The sequence below is a fragment of the Poromitra crassiceps genome (assembly GCF_964638095.1).
Source record: "Poromitra crassiceps genome assembly, chromosome: 1".
NCBI lineage: Eukaryota > Metazoa > Chordata > Actinopteri > Beryciformes > Melamphaidae > Poromitra > Poromitra crassiceps.
In genome coordinates this window covers 36,812,121-36,828,228 of record NC_139623.1, presented here as the reverse complement: position 1 = coordinate 36,828,228, position 16,108 = coordinate 36,812,121, and the positions used below count along the sequence as shown (strand labels likewise).

At 43.4% G+C, this 16,108-nt stretch overlaps 1 protein-coding gene across 3 annotated transcripts in view; it reads right to left on the bottom strand.

Annotated features, from left to right (window-relative positions):
- Positions 1 to 16,108, bottom strand: part of LOC310782188 (focal adhesion kinase 1-like) — a gene marked incomplete at its 5' end in the record, with an annotated part of 170,277 nt that overhangs the window by 53,132 nt on the left and 101,037 nt on the right. The gene's annotated exons all lie outside the window — the stretch shown is intronic.

Sequence of the window (16,108 nt, the reverse complement as noted above, 5' to 3'; positions counted from 1 at the left end):
TAGCTCTTGGGGCCCCCCTGTGGCTGTAAATGGAGGCCAGTTCTATTGTCAACTCCTCTCTGCCAGCCATCTTATTTTCCAAGCTGGAGAGGCCAGGGACTTTTCAGAAATTGGGTTTTGTTGTGGGAAACTCGCTCAGAATTCTAAACCAAGTTAGGAAAGCTTTGAGTCTACCAGATGTTTCCATCCACACTCCTATTTGTTTCAATCACTCTTTTTTGTCTCCTTGGTCAGATAGGAACTACCATGCCTGGAGTGAGAAGGGTCTGACTTCCTGTTTGTCTTGTTCGTATGCTGTTCAAAAAATTTTTAAATAAAATATTGAAAGAAAAAAAATCGTGAATAATGGTAGCAATGACCTGCTCACCTCGCCCCACAGTTGAACAGTAAATGACATCATGTATAAATATACATGTGATGATAACTAGGGATGCACGATATATCGGCAATCATATCGGTATCGGCCGATGTTAGTCATTTTTTAACATATCGGTATCGGTCCGATGTTGCAATGTTAATATCGGTTATCGGTATCAGCCAAATTCTTCACATTGAGATGAAATAATGCAGTAAATCTATGATTTATGCGCTTTTACAAATGTTTTTGAAATAAAGAAATGTATAACTTTTTCAAATTCAGTGTTTACATGTGTTTTTCAGTATGTGCAAAATCTTATTATCATAGAAATGTGTTTTTATACAGATCATATCGACATCGGTAAATATCGGTTATCGGCCATAACAGCAATCTTAATATCGGTTATCGGCCAAAATTTTCATATCGGTGCATCCCTAATGATAACCTCACCACCTGGCAACATCAACGCAGGCCCTCTCCTCCCCCTGCTGCACCACACCACCACCTGGAATAACAGGGCCTGATTAGCCCAGTTTAGCTTGACTGCACAATCTTGCTCGTTTTCAGCAACGCCCTGCTTGACTCTCACGTAGTTACACTAACAGATTCACACCTGGGAAGTGCCCAGTACAACCACAGCCTTCTACTGCACGGTCTGCACCATTGGCCAATGGCCAATGAGCAGCACCACATGAGAATTCGGGCTGAAGTGCCTTGCTCAAGGACACCCTTGACTGTAGCACCCCCACCTAGATTCCTCATGCCAGTTCAGAGATTCAAACTGGTTACTCAATTTCTAGATCAGGGTGCTAAGCCAAAGCCATGTAGTAAAACTGCTGCCAATTTCCATACATGTTGTGTTGCTTTCAACACTTTCAATGCAATAACACCTCAATTACAATGGTGGCGCAGTGGTAGCGCTCTCCCCTCGCACACTCGCCTCACAGCAAGAAGGTCCTGAGTTCGATTGCCGCCTGTTGACATCTGGAGGTATGTCTCCCCATGCCTTTGGGTGCCAGGTGCCAAGGTGGGTTATCTTGTGAGAAAGGGCCTTTATGTGTGGAGTTTGCATGTTCTCCCCCGTGCTCCCCTGGGGTTTCCTCATTATAGACTCTCATAACTAAAAACATGCAGAAGAGCATCATCTGACCAGGCAGTTGCGGTTAGAAGAAGTTGGTCCCGGGGCAACAACAAAAACATACCTTGCTTTCCATGGAATTGCAAAAACAGAATTATGTTTCTGTTTCCTCTGCCTTAGTGAAAAGATGGTAAGTGAGGGGGCAAAAATGGGTCTCCAAAAAGTTTTTAGAAATCCAAAGGTGAAATAGCGACTTTGGTTACATAGTTCAGTATCAAGGGGCAGCAGGAAGGCGTAATAAGTAAGGAGATTTCCCTTCGACTGGAAAGTCCAGGTCCAAGCCCTCATCACAGCAAACATGCACCCTGCTGAAGTGCCTTTGAGCAAGACATTGAATCCCAATACCAGAGGTGCTGCTGCTCTGTAGCGGACCCTGACCTCCCTGTTAAGAAGGGCGAGCAAGAAGCCAAATATCTCCCTCGGAATCAATAGAAAATGGGGGAAAAGTGTATAGGGATGCAATATGGCTGTGAATGGACTGTAACATCAACTAGAGGCAAAGCAGTTATAACCACTGCTGGTGACAAGTAGCACACACAAATTATGACATCAGCCAATGTTAATGATACAAATGTCTCTAAGATAAGAAAAAAATAATACTTGAAGTGAGAATAAACCCAACAACTTCATCACACAAACATCACTATCCTCATACTACCAAGTTGAAGTCTTCTTTACTTTACTTTACTTTATTGGTTTATTGTGACGGGACAATGCACATTAATGGCCATGTTCAGAAATACAGAAGCCGCTATATACGAAAACATGTAAATATGCCGGAGTTAGCTAATGCTAATTTACATCCGTAGTCCCCAATAAATATCAAAACAATCACTCATTCATTCAACGCACAAACTGAATATACATGTAACGTGTCATCGCAAGAGATACCGCAACATTACAGACATCAGAATTACAGCAAAACACAGACAGGATGTACGCAAAAAAAACTGATATACATGTAGGGCCCTATTCTCCCACAAGCCTTCGGCGCTAAAACGGGCCTTAAACGCAAAAAAACGTGCCTTGCGCCTGTTTTGGGACGATATCAATATGGCTTTACGCTGCCAAATGCGCTTTAGGCCGAATGGGCGTGGCGCAGTCCCAGAATGGGCCAAAGTGGGCGTGTCGGCCTTAAATACCGGCGTACTGCTATCTTCGCACCTGCCGTAAATTTAGCGCTTTGCGCCTTTGAAAACCAGGCCTATTCAGTGCGCCAGTGCACTTGTGCCTCTCCCCTATCACCCTTCTCTGTCTCTCTCTGAAACCAGGCCTATTCAGTGCGCCAGTGCTCTTCTGCCTCTGAGTCACCCTTCTCTCTCTCTCTCTGACTCCCTCGCTCAAACAGACACAACACATAGCAGCACCCAGCTTCCCATAGGAAATAGCAGTTGTAAGTTTACTGCCTGTGAATGTCCACTCCCAGCATGCAATTGGGTCCTCCATTTCGCTACTAAATAGCAACCAAATGAGCCGAAATAGATATAAAAGGTAGATCTAAAATAATGTGTAATGGTAAGACAACCTGCAATTGTAGAACATTTCAATATTGGACCAAATAAAACATTGAAATGAAACACCACCCTATGTGAAACATATATGTCCTCTTGAGCCTATATATACCCCTTGTGGGTTTAACGTGATTTAGATAAGTGACAGCGGAACGCGCTTCTGTGATGTGCTATACTGTGATGTCCGCTCCAATAACTTGGCCCTACTTGACATTTAGTTTTACAATAAAAACACATTTATGCAATGACTTTACATAATGTAGGGTATATTTATGTGCATCATTCTACCTGCAGCAGGGGAGAGAAAATGATATCTTTCTGGACAAACTTTCACCAATCTAATAGGCTATATTTTTCTAGCTGATGCGTTTAGTACATTATTTTCACTTTGATCTTGCTATAGTGTAGCGTATTTACATGCTTGCAGTATTGAAACTGCAGTTAGATTGGTTTGAGAAGCATAATAATATGGAATAATAGCCTATAATGCAGGCAGACAGACTGGATGAAGGGAGGGGGGGGGGGGCAGAGCGTTTGGCTTTCGTCTGGTTTTGCGGGATCACTGGAATTGGAGCTAAAAAGGCAAGCGTGCGATTCGTTTATTGCAGTTATCCAATGAGCATGACGGTGCATAATTTTACGCTTAAAAGGCGTGGTTGTAATGGTTGAGGCTGCGTCTAGCGCCAGCACGACGATATCAAGTGCGCTGGTCCACGCCCACTGATTTGAGCTGCGCCAGCCGCTCGGCCTAGAAACAGCGCCAATGCAACGATAGGGACCGTAACGTGTCATCGCAAGAGATACCACACATTACAGACATCAAAATTACAGCAAAACACAGACAGGATGTACATGCACAGTGCTAAAAGAAGAATACTACACCTTACATTCGACAGGTTACATGATAACAATACATAGATACAATATGAAGGCTACTCTACTCTCTCTTAAGTGCTACACTTAAGTGGTGAAGTGCCTAGTGCAGGAAGAGAAGAAGATTTGGAAGGCAGCTATTAAGCTAGTGTTCACAAAATTGGTTTGTTTTAAGCCAGTTTTTGAGCTGGCTTTTGAATGCCGCAAAAGTGGGGCTTTCCCTAATAGCCATAGGCAGTGTGTTCCAGCTAGTGCTGCCATTGATCGACCAGGTGTTTTTTGAGAACGTGGATTTTCTAGCTTGGACTTCGCAGTCCCCCCTAGCTGCTGCCCTTGTGCTCAAATTTCTATTCTTCCTTCTAATGAACTCCCCTAGAGGAGGAGGAGCCAAGCCATGTAAACATTTATAGATTAGACACATGCTTTTAAATGTTCTAAAATTGTTAAAGCTAAGGAGCTGATATTTCTCTAAGATTTCACAGTGATGATGTGATTGTGTTTTTTTGTCAAACACCTTGATGGCTTTTTTATAGAGCTGTTCAAGGGGTTTGAGGACCAAACAGTGGAGCAGTAGTCTATTTATGTGAGAGAGAATCATACAGTGGAGGTAGGCTTTAGCCGCATCCGTTGTGATAAAGGGCCTGATTTGTTTGAAATTCTGTATGTTAAATCTAACTGTATTGGACACCTTTTTTACATGTTTTTTGAAAGTGAGGTTAGAGTCCAAAATAACTCCAAGGTACTTGAACTGTGGTACCAGTTCCAGTTCTTCTCTCTCCAGGAAGACATAGGATCTGCTCAACTTATTTGGTCGCTTGGTGAACATCATACATACAGTTTTCTTTGTGTTGAGCATGAGACATGAGTCTCGTAACCATGCTTGTACCTGGGCCAATGCACTAGTTAGCTTGGATGCAGTTAACATGGCATCCTTACCATGCGCAATGATGGCTGCATCGTCAGCATACATCAGGACGCCTAATTCCTTACAAACATCTGGGAGGTCATTTATATATAAGGAGAACAGTAAAGGCCCTAAGATGGATCCTTGAGGGACACTGACATGATTGTTAAGGTAAGTAGATTTAACACCATCAACAGAAACACACTGTGTTCTGTTTGAAAGATATGACTTGAACCATAGCAAAACATCCGCTGAGAAATTGAAATAAGAGAGTTTAGATAGTAGAACCTGATGGTTGACAGTGTCAAAAGCCTTCTTGAGGTCAAGAAATACAGTTCCTACACATGGATTTTTATCTAAAAGGCACTTAACCCTTTCAGTGAAAAGGCAGTTCGCCGTTTCAGTGGAGTGGTTAGCCCGGAATCCAAACTGCATTGGATGTAACATGGAGTGCTGAGAAAATATAGAGAAACTCAGGAGTAAAACACCAAGAAGAAACACTCTACTTTACCTTCCGATAAGGCCAAGCCAACAGCACCACAGTGGATCCAATCAAATCCGTGAGGAGAACAACATGCTCACTAAAATGATGATGAGCCAGCAGCACTCAGCACTGACTTGCTGATACGACAGGAACTGTGAAGAATCCCAGCAACACAGAAAAAACGTCAAAAGTAGATGGAAACTAGGTTTGTCTGGCACACTGACTTACAGTATATGAACTGTTTAACCCTACAAGACTTCACCTTCCAGACTTCACCGGCAGGAGAATATGGTCTGAGCATCAGGAGCCCTGCTCCGCTAGCTTTGACCATGGGAGTACAGCGCTACAATATGTCTGCTGCCTTTCCCTGCTTTCTTTCCTTCTTTCAGTCTATTTTCTCAGTCTCCTTTGGAAGGCTGTAGCTCCTGGCAGCTGCCCACTGCGTAAACACACACGCACACACACGCACACACACACACACACACACACACACACACACACACACACACACACACACACACACACACACACACACACACACACACACACACACACACACACACACACACACACACGTCTGCAGACTAGGAAAATTGTAGTAGTAGCTGAGAGTTGCATATTTGGCAGGGGAACCCTATAATTGATATTATGATATAAAAGCTGGCCAGACCAAAAGTAAACCAAATCGTATAGCCTTATATGGTATGGCCTCCTATTAATAGTCTATGACCACGGTTAACATGGTCAATATTGACTTGGTCTCCAAGACACTGGATGGGGTACAGCAAGGGTTCCTCAACTTTGCTATAGATCAATATTTCACATTCAATGAGAGGATATGTTCTTATTTATTTTTCTTCAGTTCAGCACTAAAATGTAGTTTAAATGTAGTTTGCCACCCTGAGGTGTCAGCTTAGTAAAGCATATTAACACGTCATACATGTAACATACTAACAGACTAATGTGAAGCCATCAGCATGACTCTTTGGAGCCTAAGATCCCTTTCAAGAAATTGGCAGAATTAGAGAAGACAATGAAGATAAAATAATAGAATGAGACAGAAACAAAGAAGTGGATGAGGACAGGATGGAGAGGAGAAAGAAGAGGAGAGATAAGAAAACAAAGAAAAGGGGGTGGTCAGGATGGAGAGAAGAAAGGAGAGGAGAGAGAAGGAAACAAAGAAGAGGAGGAGGAGGTCAGGATGGAGAGAAGAAAGAAGAGGAGAGAGAAGGAAACAAAGAAGAGGAGGAGGAGGTCAGGATGGAGAGAAGAAAGAAGAGGAGAGAGAAGGAAACAAAGAAAAGGAGGAGGAGGTCAGGATGGAGAGAAGAAAGAAGAGGAGAGAGAAGGAAACAAAGAAGAGGAGGAGGTCAGGATGGAGAGAAGAAAGAAGAGGAGAGAGAAGGAAACAAAGAAGAGGAGGAGGTCAGGATGGAGAGAAGAAAGAAGAGGAGAGAGAAGGAAACAAAGAAGAGGAGGAGGAGGTCAGGATGGAGAGAAGAAAGAAGAGGAGAGTGAAGGAAACAAAGAAGAGGAGGAGGAGGTCAGGATGGAGAGAAGAAAGAAGAGGAGAGAGAAGGAAACAAAGAAGAGGAGGAGGAGGTCAGGATGGAGAGAAGAAAGAAGAGGAGAGAGAAGGAAACAAAGAAGAGGAGGAGGAGGTCAGGATGGAGAGAAGAAAGAAGAGGAGAGAGAAGGAAACAAAGAAGAGGAGGAGGTCAGGATGGAGAGAAGAAAGAAGAGGAGAGAGAAGGAAACAAAGAAGAGGAGGAGGTCAGGATGGAGAGAAGAAAGAAGAGGAGAGAGAAGGAAACAAAGAAGAGGAGGAGGTCATGATGGAGAGAAGAAAGAAGAGGAGAGAGAAGGAAACAAAGAAGAGGAGGAGGAGGTCAGGATGGAGAGAAGAAAGAAGAGGAGAGAGAAGGAAACAAAGAAGAGGAGGAGGTCAGGATGGAGAGAAGAAAGAAGAGGAGAGAGAAGGAAACAAAGAAGAGGAGGAGGAGGTCAGGATGGAGAGGAGAAAGAAGAGGAGAGAGAAGGAAACAAAGAAGAGGAGGAGGTCAGGATGGAGAGAAGAAAGAAGAGGAGAGAGAAGGAAACAAAGAAGAGGAGGAGGAGGTCAGGATGGAGAGAAGAAAGAAGAGGAGAGAGAAGGAAACAAAGAAGAGGAGGAGGTCAGGATGGAGAGGAGAAAGAAGAGGAGAGAGAAGGAAACAAAGAAGAGGAGGAGGAGGTCAGGATGGAGAGGAGAAAGAAGAGGAGAGAGAAGGAAACAAAGAAGAGGAGGAGGTCAGGATGGAGAGGAGAAAGAAGAGGAGAGAGAAGGAAACAAAGAAGAGGAGGAGGAGGTCAGGATGGAGAGAAGAAAGAAGAGGAGAGAGAAGGAAACAAAGAAGAGGAGGAGGTCAGGATGGAGAGAAGAAAGAAGAGGAGAGAGAAGGAAAAAAGAAGAGGAGGAGGTCAGGATGGAGAGAAGAAAGAAGAGGAGAGAGAAGGAAAAAAGAAGAGGAGGAGGTCAGGATGGAGGGAAGAAAGAAGAGGAGAGAGAAGGAAAAAAGAAGAGGAGGAGGAGGTCAGGATGGAGAGGAGAAAGAAGAGGAGAGAGAAGGAAACAAAGAAGAGGAGGAGGTCAGGATGGAGAGAAGAAAGAAGAGGAGAGAGAAGGAAAAAAGAAGAGGAGGAGGTCAGGATGGAGAGAAGAAAGAAGAGGAGAGAGAAGGAAAAAAGAAGAGGAGGAGGTCAGGATGGAGAGAAGAAAGAAGAGGAGAGAGAAGGAAACAAAGAAGAGGAGGAGGTCAGGATGGAGAGAAGAAAGAAGAGGAGAGAGAAGGAAAAAAGAAGAGGAGGTCAGGATGGAGAGAAGAAAGAAGAGGAGAGAGAAGGAAAAAAGAAGAGGAGGAGGTCAGGATGGAGAGAAGAAAGAAGAGGAGAGAGAAGGAAAAAAGAAGAGGAGGAGGAGGTCAGGATGGAGAGGAGAAAGAAGAGGAGAGAGAAGGAAAAAAGAAGAGGAGGAGGAGGTCAGGATGGAGAGAAGAAAGAAGAGGAGAGAGAAGGAAACAAAGAAGAGGAGGAGGAGGTCAGGATGGAGAGAAGAAAGAAGAGGAGAGAGAAGGAAACAAAGAAGAGGAGGAGGTCAGGATGGAGAGAAGAAAGAAGAGGAGAGAGAAGGAAACAAAGAAGAGGAGGAGGTCAGGATGGAGAGAAGAAAGAAGAGGAGAGAGAAGGAAACAAAGAAGAGGAGGAGGAGGTCAGGATGGAGAGAAGAAAGAAGAGGAGAGAGAAGGAAACAAAGAAGAGGAGGAGGTCAGGATGGAGAGGAGAAAGAAGAGGAGAGAGAAGGAAACAAAGAAGAGGAGGAGGTCAGGATGGAGAGAAGAAAGAAGAGGAGAGAGAAGGAAAAAAAGAAGAGGAGGAGGAGGTCAGGATGGAGAGAAGAAAGAAGAGAGAGAAGGAAACAAAGAAGAGCTGAGAGCGGCGGCTGAGAATGAAGAATGGAAAAGAGGGTAGAAGAAGAGCAGAATAAGGAGAAGAGAGAGGAATGCTGACATGAAAATAATTGGAGGGGGGATAGAGGTGGAATGTAAGGTGTGAGTCATGCTGGTTTTAAGCAAACTCATAAAACCACAGGAGCTAAATATGCACTCCTATTTTCCTGTTTCTGTATCTGTGTGTGTGTGTGTGTGTGTGTGTGTGTGCGTGAGAGAGAGAGAGAATGTGTGTGTGTGTGTGTGTGTGTGTGTGTGTGTGTGTGTATGCACACATGTGTGTTGAATGAAACTGATGGCATCTTGCTGTGCTGCTGCTACTTGTGGTGCTGTGCCCATGTGTAACTATGATGAGTGTGTGTGTGTGTGTGTGTGTGTGTGTGTGTGTGTGTGTGTGTGTGTGTGTGTGTGTGTGTGTGTGTGTGCTTTATTTTGCCCCTGTAAATCCCAAACCAGTAAATGTTTTGTGATCCTGGGCCCAAGCCACACAATACATGATGTATTGTAAACTGTCTACAATATGAGTGTTGTGGTTTTTACCAGTTGCATCCAGTTTTGCAAGGCAAGCCAAAATGGTATGAAAGCCTGTTGAAACATTTCAATTATTCATGATATTGACAAAAATTGCAAATGTGAACAAACAGGAGGAAGTACGGTAGTTAGTTTTCTTGTCCAGTCACCACTATGACATCCTATGACTAATGTATAGGTTTGACCCTTTTGGTGAGAATATTCCAGTGTTGCATCACTCTGGGCCTCATTCGGCACATCTTGAAACTACAAACAGGTCTGTCATGGAAAAAGCAGTCCACCCATGAAGAGCAGTCAGCTCTATCTTATCTGATCACAACATGCCCAGGCTATTGTCTCTTGATAAGATAGTTTCTCTCATTGCTAATCTGTTTCCAGGCAAAGCTAAGTTGACTGATAGATGTGATATGCGAGTATCATTCAAATAGGAACTAGCCAAGACATCTCATTTACTCATCTCTGTCATCATCACATCCCTGTTACGAAGCCAACTGCAAAGTCATCAGCCCAAACAAGAAGCGTACCAGACTGCTGGAGAGTAATGTCAACATGGCCCGAATTTTTACACTTGACAGAACGGTCATAGCCAAAACTACCCTCGTACACAGGATATTTTTCAGGATATTTATGAAACTTTGTTGAATAAATAATAATAATAATAATAATAAACAAAAAATAAATAAATAAACAAACAAACAATATAATAATAATCAACTTTGTTGAATAAATTCTCCTGCCAGGATGAATGCGATCAACTCTGTCCTCTCATTACAAATCAAAAGGTGTGTGTGTACCATACCTCGCTGAGCTCCTGCGCCACCATACCCCATCCAGAGTCTTAAAGGCGGACTTACCCCCCTGTTATGTATCAGAACAGTGATTTGAAAAAACCTATGGAAAAAACCAAGAAATGACATATGCTCTTGTCTATACTATACTCTTTGGCTGTCCTCAGCTCAGGATTTTTTTTCGGAAATCGAGCGCCATTACAGTTTGCCCACCGCCTCGAAAATAATTTATTTGAGAGCTGCAATATCTTTATAAATATCAACAACTAGCCAACGCTGGTGGCCTGTATGGAAACAGCGTTGCTCAAAATGGTTGAAAGTTATATCAATTTGGCCATTCAGTGGCGAACTAGAAATTTTATTATTTTTCTCCCATGTGTGTGTGTGTGGCTTGTCTTATGTTACGTTAGGAGAGACTAGTGACGCGAGGCTCGTTACCGCAGCACACAGCACAGTGAGGACAAACGCCCCGCTCTCAGCTTATGTAATCACAATGCGAGATTTCTCCACGTCATTCCCTCGTCCAACTTGCGATATACCGCGCCATCAAATCAGTTTTTAATTTTCGTTTGAGAGCTTTTCGTGATTCTTGTTAAAAGTTGTGCAAAAGTTTTCCTCTCAGCGCAGAGTTGCAGGCTGCATTCTCCCCCTCCCTCCCTCCTCCCAGACCCTGGCTGGCAAAACAGGCTCCTGCATGGGGCGCTCTGTAACCCTCACGGAGCAACAACAAACAAACACAGACAGCTGGTGTGCGATTTTTCTGCTCAATCAGTGATTGGGTACAGGATTGCGGGAATCCCGCATCTGTTTGCGAAGGTGCGACTGGACAGGACGCTTTTCACAGACAGGGGCACAGCGTCAGTGAGGCTGCAGTAGCTGAGTAGCCTGCTATAGTCGGAGCGAGGTGAGTGTCTCTCAGGGCGCAGCGCAGGGCAGAGCTGCAGATCTCTCCTCCTCGGCCCATTCAGTCTGTCCAAACTCAATACCGATCTAATCTCTCAGTATGAGATGCAGGGAAATATATTATAGTAGCCGATGTGTTTAGAGCAGCTTTGTCACGTTGTCACGTCGTAGTATAGCGTTATATTTTACATGTGCGCTAAACTGCGATGAGATTTGTTTGCGGAAATGTCAGACTGTTCTCATCCCATGCGAAAGCCCCCGCCTCGGCCATGAGAGGCTCCTCAGAGCACTGCTGCTGCTGCTGCGCGCGCCCCCGCGGCTCGGAGCTGGGGCTCGTGCATGAGCATAGTGCTTCCAACTCGGACTGATAATATAAACAACATCATTTGAGCTTATCCAGGTAAGATATTAATAAAGTAATGACACATTCAGCGGGAAACTAACTATAATTAAGACATGTGCCAACTTTGACGACGTTTGGTTCAGTATTTTAAGAGCAAACAGGTTTTTTTAAGGTCCATTGCCCCAATGTGAACTAAATTAGGGCTCCTTAGTGTTTTTCCATCTTGCCTAGTTGTATAGGCTTTGGAGATGCACCAGATGCACGTGCTAAACCCACCGTGACGTCAGGATGTACCAAATATCCCATTCATTTGAGGGCACAAAAAAAGCAGTGTTCCACCCATAGAGGGCGCTTATGCCAGGTATGCTGCTGAAAAATGATACAAATGGTAAAATGGCAACAGTTTGCTCACAAATGTGGAAATTTTGACCACCATTCTTCACACATCACCCCCAAAGTCATATATATTGGTTAAAAGCTGAAAAAAAGTGTTTTGGGGTAAGTTCTCCTTTAAGGTCAGCTGATCAGCTGCTCCTGAGGCCTATACCACAAAGCAAGATTAGTGGCTTAGCGAGGTAACTTCAGGTTTAACCCTGGGTTTGCCGTGCTACGACGCTAGTTAACTTCTTACGGGATATATTTCCATAGAAACGTATGCTTCACACTTAACCTGGTCGATAGCAGGTTAAGTTGCTGAACATCGGTGGCGAAATCAAGCAAGCTGAATAACTTACGCATTGAGACAATCTGCATTTTTTTGCCAGCCCTCCTTTCTGTGATTATTATGTGCAGCAGTGTTGCCTTTGGTTTTTATTAGCCTACATCTTTGAATTCTTCATATTTCCTTAAGATTATGGTTTGTTCCTCCAGCGTGAAGTATACATTTTTATTTGCTCCCAAGCACGTTTGACCCTGCCGATTGCAGCTGAACGCTGCATGGAGAAATATCACAAAATCACCTGCATAAAAAGGTTACCATAAACGTCTCAAAACGCCCGCACCATGTTGATTCAGAGCCTATATGTCTAACGTTAAATCTATGATCTAAATAGGCCTACAGATTTTGGAAATTTAGACTTGAGTTTACACTCCTACTCGCAAAAAACACATGCAGGTTTCATTGAGTAGACCTATATTATCAGGGACTACAGATGTAAATTAGCTTGAAGCTATAATCTGGTGCAAGGCATCTCTTTGTTCTTTGCGCAGAATGATTGATGTACATGCACACTGTCCCTGCCAAATAAACGGAATAAAATGAAATGAATCTGATGTATAGGCACTAGGCAGAAACAGCAGCAGAAATAAAATGACTGATGTGAATAAAAGTGGTAACTTTAGACAGTCCTTCAGTAACAGACTCATATCCAACGCAGACTTTGATTGTGACATGCAGTAAAGCTCTGTTAATTTGGCACTTTCATGTGGCTTTCAATGAATGAGGAAATAGGCATTTCTGACGCTGCAAAATCCAGAGCTGTCCATATTACATTGTGATTGGTTAGTTGTTACAAAACCACGCCTCTTTGGTGGGGATGAGCTCCTGTTCACGAGCATTTTCAGGTGCACAAGCTCAGAGCTGATAAAGAAATCCAAATTGACAGACCCAGCTGAAAACTGGCATCGTGGTACAGAATAGCACAGTTCCTTTGATCTGGTTAAGCCAAACCAGATCAAGGGACAGATCCTGGATCTGTTTATCCTCCATTCGTGGTATGGGCCTCTGGTGGTGCCTAGGACCAGGCTTAAGACCAGAGGGGATAGAGCCTTTGCCATAGAAGCCCCTAAGCTCTGGAACTGCCTCCCCCTCCATATTAGATCAGCCCAGAGCTTCAAGGCGTTTAAATCCCTGCTCAAGACGCACCTTTTCTCCCTGGCCTTCGACCTGAGTTGAGCCTGCCTCTTGGCAACCTACTTCGTTACTAGGGCTGGGTTCAAAAAATCGATTCTCCGATTTTTAATCGATTTTTATTTTAATCCTCGATTATCGATTCATATGTCCAGAGATCGTTTTTTTTTTTTTTTTTTTTAATAAACAGGCTAAAATATTATACTGTGTGTGGTAGTTGAAACATAGTTTCAAGTTGACGTTTATTTATGTTTGTAGTTGAAACAAAAACAAATGGCTACATGAATGGAAATGTCTGATCATTAATATCTACTTTTAGAAATTATATAGGCTGAAATCAAATCACTGTGCATAATTGTGAAAGTGTCTTTATTGACAGATGAAAAGGCTGTTATTTACCCTTTGTCACCACCTGGTGAGTAAATATATGTGTAACTAAAACCATTAAAATTGACAACAGGTCTGCAACTTTTTTCCCCGTGTATCTACTTGGCTGGTTGGGAACCCCTGTGTTACATAACTGGACATGTACGGTAATTCAGGGTACAGATCAAAAAACATTTTGAAACATATTGAAATCGATCGAATCGGAATCGAATCGAATCGAAATTAATCGATTCGCAACCTTGCGAATCGGAATCGAATCGATTCTTGAAATTTGAACCAATACCCAGCTCTATTCGTTACTTTGTTTTTATTACTTGTATTTACTGCATTGTACTGCACCTTGCTCTGTAGCAGTGTATTCTGTACTTGTCATTTACTTCTATATTTTAGTGTTTTATCTGTGAAGCACTTTGGTCGGCTTTTGTCGTTGTAAATGTGCTCTATAAATAAAGTTGACTTGACTTGACTATGTGTGACCTCAGTTGAATCAAAACACTGGGGCTAAGTCATCAAACTCTGTGGTAACAGAGTAGCGGCACGCAGAATCTCCACCCCGGTCATTTGATGACCACAGCGGTGGTGAATAGTGACGGAGCCACATTACCGCTGTGTCATCCTCACCTGTAGCCCAGGTGACAGCCAATCAAAATGTTATCCACAGCCGCTGTAGCCCAGCCTGGTGACAGCCAATCAGAATGTTATCCTCACCTGTAGCCCAGGTGACAGCCAATCAAAAGCAACACGTTAACTAGGACACTTGGTAGAGTGCACACCTCCGCCATGGCATGTTACCCCCATTGCCACGCCCCCTTTTGGCTAGTGGACATGTACAGTTAATCAGTTCGTCCTTGGCCCATGACCATGTGGAAGTTAAGCACCCTTTTGTGATTGAACATGCCCATTACTACGCCCACTTTTGGCTGGTGGGTGTGGAAAGTGAATCACTTCTAAGTTGGCCATGACCTACTTACAGTATCTACAAAGTTTTGTGGTTACAATAATCTGTGTGGAAGTTAGTGTAAGCGCCTCTTTGTGATTGGCTATGGCCATTGCCACGTCACCTTTCAGCTAGTGGGCGTGGAAAGTTAATGAGTTAGTCCTTGGCCCATGCCCAACCTTCCTACAAAGTTTTGTGGTGTTACGCGAGTCTGTTTGGAAGTTAGGCGGCTTTTTGTGACTGAACACGCACATTACAGCGCCCCCTGTTGGCCAGTTGCTATGGAAAGTTAATCACTTCTAACGTGGCCCATGACCAGACTTTCTGCAAAGTTTAATGCAAATCCAGTCATAGCTTTTTGAGATATCCTGCAGACAAACAGACAAACGGACAGACAGACAGAAAGACAAATGGGCAAAAAGATAACCTCTCGCCAACTCCGTGTAACACGAGTCTGCCTGTGTGTCACTCCTACTGCTGTAATCACAAGGTTCACCATGATAAACCAAAAGTTTATGATGTAACTTACCCAAATTATAAATTGACCGGTGGTGATCATCACCTGGTGAAGTGCTTTTATTTAATTAAGCGCTTTCACCAAATATGCAAATGATCAAAAGGGGTGGAAGAATGGGGAAAACGCGAACGCTAATAACGACCTGATATTTCATGTTCATGAATGAGGAAACATCATACCGGTATCTGCCCCTAATGCCACGCTATAGCCACCATCGATAGGGTTCAGAAAAGGGCTGTCAAAAATAATGACGAGGTTCAAGGACATGTCTTACTTGCATCTACCTGATGTGCAGACACGAAGAGAACAGGCCACTGTGAAGCTAATTCAGGACATGATGCACCAGCCTAACCACCCACTCCACCACATCCTCCCTCCTAGTAAGAAAGAAAGGACTGGCCGTGTTCGCGCAAAGGCAATCAGTTGTCTTTGCCCAAAACCAGAACAAATAGACTGAGAAGCTCCACCATCTCTTGCGGCGTCAGGCTTTTTAATAAGCTGTAGTTTTGGATAGCGTTGATTGTACTTTTGATGTTGGGGTTTGTTTTAATAATGCATAATGTATAATGTGTATTTTTTATTGTCTTATTTCAAGTGTACATTCTGCATAATTCAATCATGTATTGCAAGTCAGAATGATTCAACTCAAACTCAAACATAGCTGCCGGTAAGTTTTATGAATGAGTGCTACAGTGTCTCTGCTTGGTGGCCTGCTTACTTACCAGCCTGTCTCTGATGATCTACCGTACATACATTTCAGCTTACTTCTCTTTTCTGTCTGCCTTTAATGGTTGGTTCTCATCTGCAGATTTACCCAGCAGCCAAACACAAAAGCCACATGTCGCTCCAATCCAAATGCACAATATCTACTGTTCCACTCATCCCGTCACATTACCATGACTAAAAGAGAGAGAGAGCGACACCTGCTGTTAGGAGGGTGTTGCAAAATACCTCCACCTCCTTTATCTACACTACTAATGAGAACGTGGGAATGAGCAGCAATACACACATTTTTATTCATGGTGTACAGTACTCAGATGGGCTGTAGGATTTAACTTACTGAGGGGATGTCAAGACATTTTCCCCCCCAACATTTCTGA